Below are 14,414 nucleotides of genomic sequence, written 5' to 3'. Positions count from 1 at the left end.
ATCTGCCCTGATACATTACCTTCTCCATTAGCCTTTGGAAATTAGATATGACTTTGTGAAAAGGAGTGTGCAGGTACCCTTGTCAGGTCCAGAGGCTTGAGACAGGAATGGCACTTTAACGACCCACTTAAAAGTAATGAAACGGCCATTTATCCTAATTGGAGGAACACCAATTATATCAGAAAGTGGCGCACTCTTAGATGGTAGAGTACAAATGCTATCTAATCAAACTTAATGAACAGGTAAAGTATCCCGGCAGAGCATGTGTGCATCACTCACGCACTCCTGCAAACAGAAAAATTAGCCTGTAGGGAGCTGATCTAAAAATGGAGGTTTTAAAATGGAAGGTTAATTATGGTAGCTGAATACGTGTGCTTTATCTAAAAACAACTTCACATCATGAGCCTCAAACGACACTTTCCTTTTGAAAGAAATGAAGATAGTTGAAGGGTGGTTGGAACATGGGGGAACACCCTGTGTGGAGGGCCTGTGGTGGTTACCGGGAACATGTGAGGGACTCCCAGTCTTCATTCACAGGATAGGAGGAGGAGGAGGTTCAAGAGAGCCTTTGAGTAAAGCCCCCATGGATGCTCACCACTGCTGCTAAGCCACAGGGGTAAATCTTATGCTAAATGTCTTCGTTTTCCCTCTAATTAGCTCCCAGCGAGCCGAAGAGAGAGGCCTTTGGCACTGCTGCTGGGAGGGAAAGGTCAATTCCAGTATCTTCCCAACCAGACAGTCTGGAGTGCAGCAGAAGCAAAGCGTACAGCCCTGGGTGGGCACGAAGCACCTCTCATCCTTCCACATCAGTCCTTATGGACAGCAACGGGGCTGCTTATGCCAGGCTCTGAATGAGAGCCCATTTGCTCGGCTTCAGCCAGGAGCAGGGTGGCTGGGATGCAAGGGCTGGGAAGGGACATGAAACAAGGATCCGTGAACAGGTCCCAGAGAGCGCATCGGAGCCCGGCACTCCTGGACGAGGAGATTACAGGGAGCGTGTCGGGGTCTTGCCTTCAGCAAACAGATGGATATACTAATGCATTTGTATGAAAGTGAGATGGGCTTTCTATGAGCTGTTCACTGACGGGATCCCAACAGCTATGAAAAAAAAATTTAAACTTTGCCACCTCTTAAAAAAAACCAACCCTCTAATGAGGGATAGCAGTGAATTGACAAAATTGAAACCTCTGCCAATGAAAAAAAGCCATCAAAACTTGCTCCTGTGAGTAAGGTACAATGTTAAAGTAAGAAAACATTTACCCTCAAGCCGCATTAGTCAGAGCCTTAAAATATTAGCAGCACTCGCTGCATGGAAGCCATACAAACAGCACTAGTTTTGTATACTGAAGATGCCAAGTAAACACACAAGTCTTGACTAAACAAGTACTGCACTGACAGCTCAGCTAAAAAAAAAAAAAAAAAAAAAAAGAAGCTATGAGGGATATAATAAAACTCCAAGCAAAATGTGTTCCCAGCCAAAAAACCAAAACAAACCTCAACAACTCGGGATGAAAAGACATTCACAGCCTCTGAATGCTTACTGAGATTAGACATAAAAGCCTCTTCAACTTATCTTGCGTTGTACTTTCCTCTTAATGTCAAAGGGTACCCTGCCGCAGAGGGAGATGTTTATACCCTCTCATGGGAAGCCAGAGGCTTCAGATAAGGGAGTGTCTTTGGAAGAGTAGAGCTTTAAAGGCTTGGGAAGATAGCCTTTATTATCAGCCAACCCTCTATTAGGTTGGTGAGATTCCTGTTTGATTTGGCTGCAGTCTCTAGCCTCAAGTTCCTGCCCTAGCTTTTAAAATAGAACAAGATCTCCCTGCAGCTGAAAAAGGGCAAAGGGTGGAACGTGTAAATAGCAATTAAAACAAAAATCTTGTTTTTAAAAAAAACATCCCCTAAAAGATACTCTGTGCTCTTCCCTAGTGGCCAAGGTTGGCAGGCTTACAAAGCCAAACATGCCACACAAACCAGTTCAAGTTAAATGTAGCTTGCCCAGCTATTTCAAACTGTGGATGACAACACAAACCTGACATCACCCTTCCTTGCTCTCATGATTAGAGGCAATTCAGCCAAACGGACAGACTTCTGGACTGGGGTTCATGAGTGCTGGGGGCTGTCTTGGCCCCCCCCCACCAACCCGCTAGGTAATTACCTTGGGACATCTCTATTGCTTTACCTTTCTGCAGCATTTTTGAGACCTATAAATAAGAAATTCTGGATTAGATATTACTATATATTCTTACTATCAGTAGTTTTTGTTCTGTACAGGTTGGTAAGACTACATACCAAAATAAAACAGCAAAGCACACCAAACTTGGTTTGGGGAACAAGAACCCCCTCATATCTTTCCTTACCACCACAGAGCAGCCCCGTCAGGCGCTCGCTTTGCAGGAGCTGGGTGCTCTCAGCTCCCATTTACCGCTCGTGTTTTGTGACCTTACCTCATCTGTTTCTCAGTTTTTCACTGTACTGTTATAAATCATGACTTTCTTGTCTCTCAGTGTCTCAATCAATATATAAAATGTCAGACCAGCTAAGTGGTACTCTGTCAATGCACACTAATGTAATTTCATAATGTGATTTCATTTTTCGGAGAAAGAATCAGAGAAGCTATTATTGGAACAGGAAGAACTGGGTAATCAATCAAGGACACTTTAAAGGCAAAATTCTTTGAGTTTCAAGTACCATATTTGGATTATATGGTTTCTTTGACTTCCACTCCATTTGCATGTGTCACAAACCAGAACTATTTCCAAAACCCAAGTGCATATACAACTGACCTAGGACAAAGTGGATTCACAGGATGGTTAAGTGCCGGTATCTTGGGAGAACAGGTAAGTCACAGAAGTTTTTCAGCATCTATAATTTCTTTCTATATAGCAGTAGTATCATGTGGAAGAAGTCACACTCCTGCCCAGTGATTTCTCTCTCATTTCCAAGCAATATTTGACATATGGGATGACGCTAAGCTAACATGTATCTCCAAGTATGACAACACTAGATGGAGATCTTGAAGAGCCACAGGGTGCGAGGTGTGAAATGGAATCAACTACAGATTTTTGGGGAATCATTAAAGAATTCATACAGGATACACACACACACCACCCCCCCCCAACTCATGATACTGGTTTGAATCTGTGTTCCAACAGAAGACAAATGCAAAGATGCAGTGAAGACCCACTCTCAGTCCTTCTGGCTCTGGAACCAGAAGAAAAGAAAAAGATGAAGACAACAAAAAGTTCTTTTTTTTCAGAACTGTGCAATGACAAGATGAAGTTCTGCTCACATCTCTGCACATTTCTTCTCCATTCGTTCATGGCCATACCATCCCATCTGTATTAAGAGGTGATGAGATTTTTCAGTTTGGGATTTTTGGTAGGTTGCTTTCAGTTAATTAGGTAGTCCCTTTCAGTAGGAGATTAGGAACATCTGGGTGAACTGTTGATAATTGCTGCTATATAACAGCAGTCTGCAGTTTCAGAGTACTTTGTAAACTTTCCTCAGTTCTCTGAATTACCAGCATTATCATTCCCACTGCTCAGACTTGAGAGCATAGAGAAACTAAACAGTACAAGTCATTGGAAAAGCCAGGACCTGGGCCGGAATCACAATCCTTACGCTTCTTGCTTTTACCACCTCTTGGACCATCCAACATCTTTTGAAAGAATATTCAAATAATTTAATTTTTGCTCAACTTAGTCACTGAACTCAGTTTTTGTGCAAGGAGTGGGTGGACACACTGAACACCTCACTGGGGAATACATGCAATTTTCCGTGATAGCAGTTTGACTGTATGGTCTTGATGACTCACTTCTTTTCGACTTGTAAAAGTTTTGTTTCATAGGGAGGGAGGTTTGGTTTAGATTTTAAAAAGTCATTGCACTGCACCGTTATTCTTATAATGCCCCTAATTTCCAAGTACTTTTGCTAAGCAAAATATCATAAACAGTTTCTGTGTGAGACACGGAAATAAGCAAAGAAGCAGAACTAAGTATTCCCGGGACTAATTTGAGATTAGAAGAGACGGAAAATGCAAACAGAAATTAAGGTATACAACAGGGGAATTGGCACAAACACTGTATGAACATCTGAATGAGAATCAAAACCGCCCAAATAACCTCACTGAAACCACAGAGTGATCTCTGATTTTTTTAAGCACTGATAGGCTGTGGGGATGCCAGCACTTCAAAGAAGATGCAACCTTTCCTGAGAGAAAAGAAGGAGAGAAGGTGAAGGATACTGGAGATCCAGGCATCTCCACATAGAAAGTTCAGCAACACGGGAAAAAGAAAGGCATTTTTCTTCAAATCCTACGGTGCTAAAATTAACAGGCGTTCAGACTTCACTGGAGCTGGATTTAATCTGTGGCCTCTGGCTGCGGGGTCTTGTGTTGCCATGCTGTTAGGCACACGTGGCAGAGCTGAGACGTCTGGGCACATACTCATTTTAATCAAGTCAGTGAAAAACTCAGTGCAGAAGGTGACTTTACCTTGAGGTGACAGAGCTAAACCAGATACCTTAGACACTGTCACACGGAGACAACTTAATGTCAGTGTGTGCCTTAAAGCACTGAAGGTTATGTGGGCAATTTGACACAGGCATACCTGACATTCTTCCCAAATTGGAGTGAAAAGACCAGCCTGTGATTTATACAAAGAAGAGACAAAGCTGCACAAAGGCCAGGGGCAGGAAAGAGATCAAAGTTCTTAAACAGAACTAGACCTCCTTATCAGATTGAGGTTTGGTTTTTTTTTCATTTCAGGAAACATTTAAAATATTAATTTCCAGCAAAAATCTTATTATCAGAATCATCTTCCTAAAAAAATGAAACCCTGGATTAAAGAAGCTTCAGTTTTGTCTTTTTTGTTTGGTTGATTTCCTTTATCGCTTTTCCTCTTCTTTCACTTTTTCAGTGGCAAAATAAAAAGATTCAGAGAGAGAGCGAGAGAAAAAGAAAATGTCAAGCAGCCACAAAGAAACCTCAACGTCTCTGTACAAGTGCTGGTGAAATATTTTGAATTAATAAAGTGTTTATGCTGTATGCAAAGGCCTTCAAAATTAAAAAAAAAAATTAATTAAAGATCATTTTCGTACCATCATTACTTCATAAGCCCTAAAATAACAGTCTGAATTTTACAAAGCATTTCTGACTTTTCAAGGTTTTCCAAACTGTACTTGAATAAAATCGTAGTAGTAACAGTTTAAACAAACAATAACCCTGGAGGTCTGACCCTCTGGATTCAGGTATCACTGGGCATCAATTTGAAAACTAGGTGCATAACATAATTGTTTATTTCTTATTCTCTCTCCAGCTTCTCATTTTAAAGGCAAGATTTACAGGAGTACAGGACTCATGGTTTGTTATTCCTGCCTAGGGTCCTTCGTGGAACGGCAAGCAGAACAAAACTAGCACTTGCTACTGCCAATCCATGGCCAGACACAGCTAAAGACAGTAATTTCCAGGGCTGATAAACAGGGTTTATTTCTTTAAATGGCTGAATTTCTTGTATTTGTGTTTTCCTTAAGAATGTTCTAGTCCAGCCATGTTCTGAGGTTGTCACTTAAAGCTTGGGCCTCCCAAATACTGAGCTTTCTGACAGCTCCACACTCATTCCAGGACTGTGATTCTGTTAATTCTCTCCAGGCTGCTGGAAAGACAAGGTAGAACAGCAATCACTCAGACAGACACACTTATTTTCATCTCTCGATGCAGCTGATATCTGAGAAGAGCATCTCAGTGAGGCCCTAAGGGCAACAAGGACTTTGATTTACTCCAGAAACTGCTTTCTTAGACAAGTTGCTCTCTTGGCAAAATTTAGAACAAATTCTTGAACTATAAAGGCTCGGGGAAGGTTTTGACTTCCTGCCTCACTTGAACAAATATTGTTTGCACTGATATTTTGTGTGACCCCCCCCAGCAACAACACTTCAAATTTCCTGATGGCATGTCAGTACATTGCATGTTTAAAGCCTTCATTGTTCATAATATCAATAATTATTATACAAACACAATATTGAAGAATTATTTAAAATCCTCATTAACTTCAGTACCAACAGGAAGAGGAAACTAGGGCAGGAAAAACCTGCAATTACTGTTATGCATTCCCTGTAACATCAGTCACACCGCATCAGTACACTGTCTTCCTTGTTCTTCATCTCTCTCCAGCTCGGATATCCTCTGGCAGAGCCAGCTCGGAGAACAAAAGATGGATTAGACATTTGTATGAATAAGAATAGTATCTAATATTACACTAGCTAATGAAAAATGTCTGAAGATATGAACTGTCATGCTTCAAGGGGACAAACTGATTGCCAGCTGAGGTCAAGAAAAAATAGCTTCTCCACCCTCACAACACTTCAATGTAATTACAACGGGAACACCGTGAGCATTTGAACCTTTTTTGAAACAACCACAACTGGAAGCACTGGAAAGAAAACACTTCACCAGACAACTGACTCACCTCAAAAATTCCTACAGCAGTACAAAAAACAGACGCGGTACCAATCCAGACCAAGGTAATAAAGGAGTTTTGGCTTTCCTCTTGAAATGCTGCAGATGCGCCACATATGGCTGTTTGCTGCATTTCATGCCAACACGTCAATGGGCGTCTGTTAAGGTACTACAGTTACTTCACAGTATATTGTCTGCATATCCACCGAGGACCCGTATTACAGTTCTGTACACACAGTTTAATTCTAGTTGTTCTAATCCTGCAAGGTCATCTGCCTTCGTTAAGTCTGGCAGTTCTTCCTAACTCAACTCTAACGCACTAAAGTCCACTACTCAACAAGGGAGTAATACACACTCTCAGAGGTACATGTACAACTCAGGCCCAGCTAGTCTCTACATCTGTCCCTTTTATTCCTTGTTCAGTCAATGTTAAATACTCCGCTGAGCAGCTAGTTCTGTCTCTGCTTTATTTACCAAGCAGAAGAAAGATTTATCTGTCTGCCAGTGCTGTAGATTTAAACCATAATTTGAGCATTAAGCTTTTCTTTTTATTTCATACATCATTTTTAATAAGAATAATCACACAATCACAGTAGAGAGATGATTTATGAGACAGTGCCTTCTCCTGGAGCTTTGCAAATTCTGAATCAGGAGTAGTTAATATGTATATTAATAACCTGCGATTCCCTACTTGTTGTGTCTGTTCTTCTCTGGTAATATCCTTGCCTTACAGGATTGACCTTATATTTATCTGTAAATCCTGGAACATCCACAGAAGGCTGCAGAAGCAATACAGAACTAAAAATGCTGGACAACCAAACTAACTGCCTTATTTTGGCATTCTTTTCACTGTAGCCCTATCTGTAATATTGCAGAAATCAGGCAGATACCATGTAGTGCCTGGCAGTGCCTTCTTCCCTCTTGAAGGTCAACATTTATTGGGCTAAATAATTTAGTAGACAAAGGGCAGGTGGGAGAAGATTTAGAGATACAAGAATGAAGTTCTCAATTTAAGTACCCAAGTATAAAAAGGTTTTCTAAGGAAGCTCTGAAGTGCTTCCTCAGGGAGTTCTGATTCTAGATTAATCTAATATCTTTTGAGAGGTTTTTTCCTTGTCAATTGTCAAGAGAATGGGTATATCTGGGTTGTGTGTCTGGTGTGGTCATACAAGAATGCAGCAGCCACAGTCATATACAGGTTTATATTAACCTTCTAATGTGGCTTAAGCTTGATCCATTTATTGTTTTGAAAACTAAATCAGTGCCTTAAATTGGTATTGAAACTAAATGGGAAGCAGCAAAGAGCAGGCTTTAGATGCCCACTGTGGCCTGAAGCATGGAGAAGGCAGGCAGGTAATCACATGCTGTCCCCACTGAAATCTGTGCATCATCTTCAAACCCAGCTTTAGATAAATCACAGTAACACAATCTGGAGGTGATGACTGACTTGGCATAATGTGGCCAGATCCTGTGTAAGGGAAGAAAGGCCAAGCTTTCTTAGAAAGCTGGAAGTGAAAGATTACATTTTTAGAAACTAATGTAAACCTGAGCTTCCTCAAGTAAAGTATGCTGATGTGTCTCAAAGCTTCAGCTGGCCTAAACACAGTAAGTAAATACTGCAAGAACAAGATGATTTTTTTTTTTTAACATCCTCAACCTTTATGACCAGATATAACCTTTAAAAAAATCTGGGTTTATGCCTGGTTATTTATTTTGTATTTTTATACACAAACTTACATGATGCTAGAACTTTACCAGAAAAACTGTTTCCCACTGGAAATTATTCACTTCATTTCTTCTTACAAGAAAGGATGACTGTAAATTCCAGGGTCAGAGAGGGTTTGTTCAAAAACAAAATCAAATGATGGCTCCTATGTTTAAGTACAGAGACGTGCAAGAAAACTGTAAGGACAAGAGCAGATCATCTGTATTTCCTAGCCTCTAGTATTCACATACTGGAAGTCTCTGAACTGGAAAACCAGTATTTTACTTTACAAAAAACACACAAGATTTACAACCTTTTGATTAATATGCATATTGCACACAAAGAAGTATTACCAGGTGTCCTGGGTGAGTGCTGCCTGCTTTCATAGACTAAACCCCACGCCTTTTCCTGTTAAAACCCACACAAACAAACAAATGGGAACAATAGATTAGTCAACTGAATTAAGCTTTCCCAAGCCAGCACACAGCTCATGGCTCTTAGCAAGAAGATGAACCGGATTTAAAGCATCAGCATGGGGAAGACAAGAGACAAGAGCCGGGCTCAGAGCACGGGGCTCAGGGACTACCGTAACCACCGATTCTACCCTATTATGAAGTGGGTGACCAGTTACCCAGAAAAGGAAGTGCTCTGTCCCTAAAAGGCAGGTAGTAAAGGCTACTGTACAGGATGACTTCCAACAGCAGTCAACGTTGGCTTATGGCTTAATTTCCTATTGCAGGCCACGGCACAGAGAAACGTGTGGTAGCTTGTGTGCTGAAGGCAGGATAAATAAGCCAGGCTAGAGCTTGCGTTGTCCCAGCTCGGTTCCTTTGGTGGCTAAGGGGAACAGGGCAAGTATCTCAGTAAGATAGGCTGTCAACACTTTCCTTTGCCTGGTCAAATAAAAAGGTTCATGAAAGTGAAGTAGCCCCTTTGCCAAGCTTGCTACCTCAAGTCACTGGGAAGAGACACAGGTGCTTCCAGAAGGTTGCACCTGGATTGGATGTCTGAAGAAGACAGTGGGAGTACATCTCAGATTGCTCTTACACAGTCAGTAGCTTCCTGTCCCACATTTGATTTGGAGGCTTTCTGCAGTGACAACAGACGTGTTTCGGGCAGGACACATCCTTCGTGCCCAGGATGCACGTGTTTTTTTTTAGTGACAGCAGTCAGCTCTAGGTACTGGCATACTAATTGTCTGCTGCATCCATAGCCACGCGGGCTGGAGCTCTCAGATCTCACTAATTCAGTATATGGCCAAACTTGGTAGCTGGGAGCCAAATTTTCAGTTCAGATCATCGATTACAGATCAGCCACTGTCCTACAGAGAAGGGATGGAAAGTCTGAGTCTTTTGACACAGTTCCAGGTTTTTTCCCCATTTCATATCCCGCTCTAGGAGAGGTTACAAACAGGAGCTGTGGCTAGTTCGATACACTGAGATACGACTTCAGATCCTCTGAAGTAAAAACAAAACTGATCTTAGAGCTGTGGTAGCTTTGAGTAAATCTACATTCAGTCAGGCACACCTAAACGTAAAAACACGAAGACGCTGTGGCTTCCTCGCTGTCTCGGTTTCCTAAGGAAGGGTGGACCCATTTCCAGACAGCGTGGACTTTGGTGGAGGGAAGGGGGAAGCCACTAGCAGCAACATCTGACATGAATCTTTGCTCTCCTAATCTTAAAATACCACAACATGAAACCAGAGCAAGTGTGAAAGCTGAAGACTCCAGCAGGGTTTCACATCAATCAGGCTTTTCAGGCTAAAGTATATCAAAAACCAGGAGTGAGACAGCAAATGTTAGATGTCAAGACGATTTCCGAGCTCTTGCATAGTCAGAAGACAAAACAGGTTTAAATCCACAGCCCTGAGATCTACAGGCCACGTCAGAAGCTCACGCTGCCCCTGCCCCGTTCCCAGTCCCCAGGTGGCAGGGGAGGTCACAATACAAACAATAGCTGTCTTCGGGGCAAGGCCACCTAAATAAAAGAATCCCGCCAGCTCTCCTCCGCTGACGATGACAGGCTCCAACCAGGCCGTACACCAGCAGCAGGGGCTCCTTCCTCAGCAGGGCCTCTTCCCACGCAGCAGCGACTGCAAGGACTTGAGGAACGCCAAGCACCAGGAGGGCTGTTCTCAGTTGTCCAAAAGAGAGGGGATAACTTGCAGAGTAGCACAATGACAATGGACAAAAGGCAGATTTAGAGCTAATATCAGGAAGATAAATTGCTGAGGGTTCTTATGACTGGAGACTAATCCTGGGGGACTGCATGGCCCGGTTCCCCCCTGCTGCATAAGCCATCACACCTGCTCTGCTGCTTGAGGTCCCTCACGGAGACCGTCTGCAATAGCAGACTGTGAGTATGCCCGTTGGCTTTTGCCAGGGACTGGTTTGTTATGGGCAACGGAGGAGGGAGGTTGAGATCAGTACTTCTGTTTGTCCCTTGAACACAGAAGCCGATGACTTTGGATGACTTCACAGCTAGCTTTAAAACCGATTCAAACAACCGAGGGAAAAAAAAGACAAAACACTTGACCTCTAATAGTAAAACAAAAGCCCAATGCACTTCATTGCTAGCGAGTCTGTATACACATGCCTCACGTCTAGCTTGCCCTTTTCACAACCCTCCTTTCAAGACTACCTCCACCTTTCTTCTCTCTTCAAGTTCTCCTTTCCAGCTCAGCTCTGGTTTCCTTGCGGAACATGAATCTTGAGGGACAAGAGCTGGTCTCATGCTGCAAGGGGCCAACCGGTTCGGAGGGGCTGCAATTATGCCATTGTGTGTCTCCTGCTTTTTAAGTGTATGTTCCCAGACACAGATCTTGAATAAGACCCGCTATTATACCTTGCCTAGTTCTCTGACCACGAGGAGAACTAGCTAGCTAGCTGTAGGTACTCTGAATCATCCATGCCTCCAGGCCTAGCATTTTTAATTTATTATTTCAAAGGCATCACGCAGTACTAAAAATGGTAAATGAAAACAGTTTATATGTCCCTACAGTGCTGGACCCTTTATAAAAATACTGAAGTAATGGTAACATTAAACAACAGTTTATAATAATAAGAGTTTAAGACCGAGGCGTATTACTCTAGATTTTATATATTTAAAATAAATATTAATCTAAACCTAAGAGCGTAGTATTTATTTGAGAGTGCCAAAACAGAAACAGATCAGGCGCTTTTTACACTTAACCAGGGCAAAGTGAAAAATTAAACAAGCAGTTTGAATGTCAGTAACTTTTTAGCTACAAAAATCCGAGCATGTATTTGGAACACCAAAGAATCCAAGCACATGCACACAGTTTCAGCTCTGTGCACGCAGCATCACAAGGACTTTGTTCGCCTTTTGAATTTTGAAACATCTATGCTGGTCAAAGTCATCGGCTTCTGTGTTCAAGGGACGAACAGAAGTACTGATCTCAACCTCCCTCCTCCGTTGCCCGTAACAAACCAGTACCTGGCAAAAGCCAACGGGCATACTCATTTCTGCTATTACAGACGGTCTCCGTTTTGAGCTGCTCATCCAGGAGGCAGTTCAGTCTCCATCCAAAGTCCTGACTGATGACAGCCAGCTTTGCTGCACTGATGTGCCTGTGAACCCGTGTAATAGATGCCAAGTGGAGTATATCAAAGTTATAGCACTAAAAACTCTTTGGATGTACTAAGTTATTGGTCATCTAGAACAAGTACCAACATTTATTGCAGGTTCATGGAATGCGTCCTTTTTAAATACCACGGATTTTAAATGCATGGATACTTACAATTCCCTAATTAAACATCAATCACCTTTTGCATGCTATCGTTTGCAACTCTGTTTAATGCTTATTACTCTGAGATCATAAAAGTTATTGCAGTCTCAAGTACTGTGGTTTACACGCATTTTCAAGACATTTACTCCCTCTGTATCGTACACAAGAGTATTTCAATGCAAATAAAGATTTGGGGTACCTCTCTCTCCCTCTCCCCACTCTGTCTTAACTAGACTAACTGAAGGTTATATATCTAAGTTATCCAGTGCACCCACTGAGCTGTCTCAAATTCTTGCGTAGGGGCTTGAGTATCTTGCAGTTAAAATATATTAGCTCAAGTCCCATATTGCTTCTCAGCTGCAAATGATGAAAATGCCAGATTGAATAACACTTGAGTGATGGTTTTCATTACAACACCTTATTTTGGTAAGGTATCTTTCCCCAGTGCTGTTATTTCACATATTCAAACTTCTCTGGAAAGTGATACTGTCTAGAGATGTCAGAGGACAGTTTCTTGACTTCTCATTCAACGACAGCGTGTTATTCACCTGGGACATATTAAGCTAGGCAGTTTAAAAAGTCCTTCTAGAACTGAGAAAGTAGCAGAGCTCACCTCATGGCTAGCCACTGTAATCCTAGCATTTTTCAATTTTATGTTGTTTTGCAGAATACTTGCTGAATTACTTTTCTTTGCGTGAAGATAATGCTACACAAAAGAAGATAAGTCATTATCTGTCATTTATGTTACAAAATTCATAATGCCCGTCGTTATGAAGATTATACTCTTTCAGTGCTATGCCAAATAAAACACCTCCAACTCACGTAACTACCTACTGCTAGAAGTGTTCAAACTAGTGTCAGTGTAACACAGTACTCTCTATTTCTGCCCTATTTAGTAATGTAATACTGCTGTGAACTGTCAAAAAGCTGACATGTTATACTCTCCAAATGTAAATAAAGCCTCTCCAATAAGAAAGGATCAAAGAGATTATGCTACACAATGACACAAACTGTATTTCAGAAACTCAAGAAAAATGGGAACCAACAAAAGAAGGTGGCCTGCTATATGCAGTTTTATGAATATATGAAATATAGAGAAAATTGGTTACCTTTAGTGTATATTAATGTCAAAATGAGCTACATTTGGCACTTCACCGATTCAGTACTACGTCAGGAAAGAAATTAATCTATTAGGGCAACTAAGAAAAGCCCAAAAACTTAGAGTCAGATGAGACAGAGCCCTAAGAATACAGAATAGAAGAAGGGGTGAACAAGGGTCTTGGACAGCCTTGCTGCTATGACAGCCATGAATTCAAGTTTTGTCAGATTAGAAGGAGCATATATTAGGAAAAATGTTTGATGTTCAGCCTTATCAGATCACTTGGAAAATATTTGGGACAATACTATCGTATATTATAAAAATAGATATTGAAAAGATAAATTTTAGAAACACAGATTTAAAAATATATATATTTAAAGATACTATTTTTGTAAGAAAAAGTGCAAGACAATGTCTAGCCTTGTACTGCAGGATGGCACCAACAGAACTCTTCACTCAAAGCACTGCTAAATCCATCTTTCTGATCTGTGAATCTTTTCAGTACTGAGTTCCTGTGCCTTCAGTTGCCCATTTCTGTTCGTTTTTACCTGGACTCTAAGGACATCCATGGCTTCTGTTTTTACATGTAAACATCTCTCTCAGAAAATGGATCTTATATTTTAGGTCATACTGTTTTCCGAGGATCACGGCACTGTAATATAGTCAGCATTACTAAAGACTCAGTTATGAATAAACTGCTCCTTTCCTAAACCACAGAGAAATGTGCTAGAATTCCTATTAGGATAATCAGAGAATCATAGAATAACAGGTTGGAAGGGACCTGAAGGATCATTTGGTCCAACCTTTCTCGGCAAAAAACATGGTGTGGGCAGGATGGCCCAGCTGAATCTTAAAAGTGTCCAATGTTGGGGAATCCAGCACTTCCCTGGGGAGATTATTCCAACGGTGGATTGTTCTTAATGTGAAAATTTTTCCTCTTGTATCCAATCGGAATATCCCCAGGAGTAATTTGTACCCGTTACCCCTCACCTTTTCCATGTGACTTCTTGTAAAAAGTTCATCTTCATCTTCTTTAGTCTTTAAATACTGGAGCCACCCTTTAAACACTGGAACATGGTGATAAGGTCTCCCCTAATGAGGCCTACTTCTCAAGGCTGAACGATCCCAGTTCTCTCAGCCTTTCCTCACATGGCAGGCTTCCCACTCCTTTGATCATCTTTGTGGCCCTTCTCCAGCCTCTCTCCAGCCCGTCCGCATCTTTTTTGTATAGCACGTCCAAAACCGAACACCGTATTCCAGGTGTGACTTGGCAAGCGCTGAGTAGAGTGGGATAATGACTTCTTTCTCTCTGCTGGTGATGCCCTTGTTGATGCAACCCAGCGTCCTGTTGGGTTGCTTTCCCGCAGCAGCAGCAGCAGCAGCAGCAGCACACTGGTCACTCAC

Source organism: Phaethon lepturus, unplaced genomic scaffold (assembly GCF_000687285.1).
Source record: "Phaethon lepturus isolate BGI_N335 unplaced genomic scaffold, ASM68728v1 scaffold7829, whole genome shotgun sequence".
NCBI classification, from domain to species: domain Eukaryota; kingdom Metazoa; phylum Chordata; class Aves; order Phaethontiformes; family Phaethontidae; genus Phaethon; species Phaethon lepturus.
Note: the sequence above shows the minus strand (reverse complement) of the source record.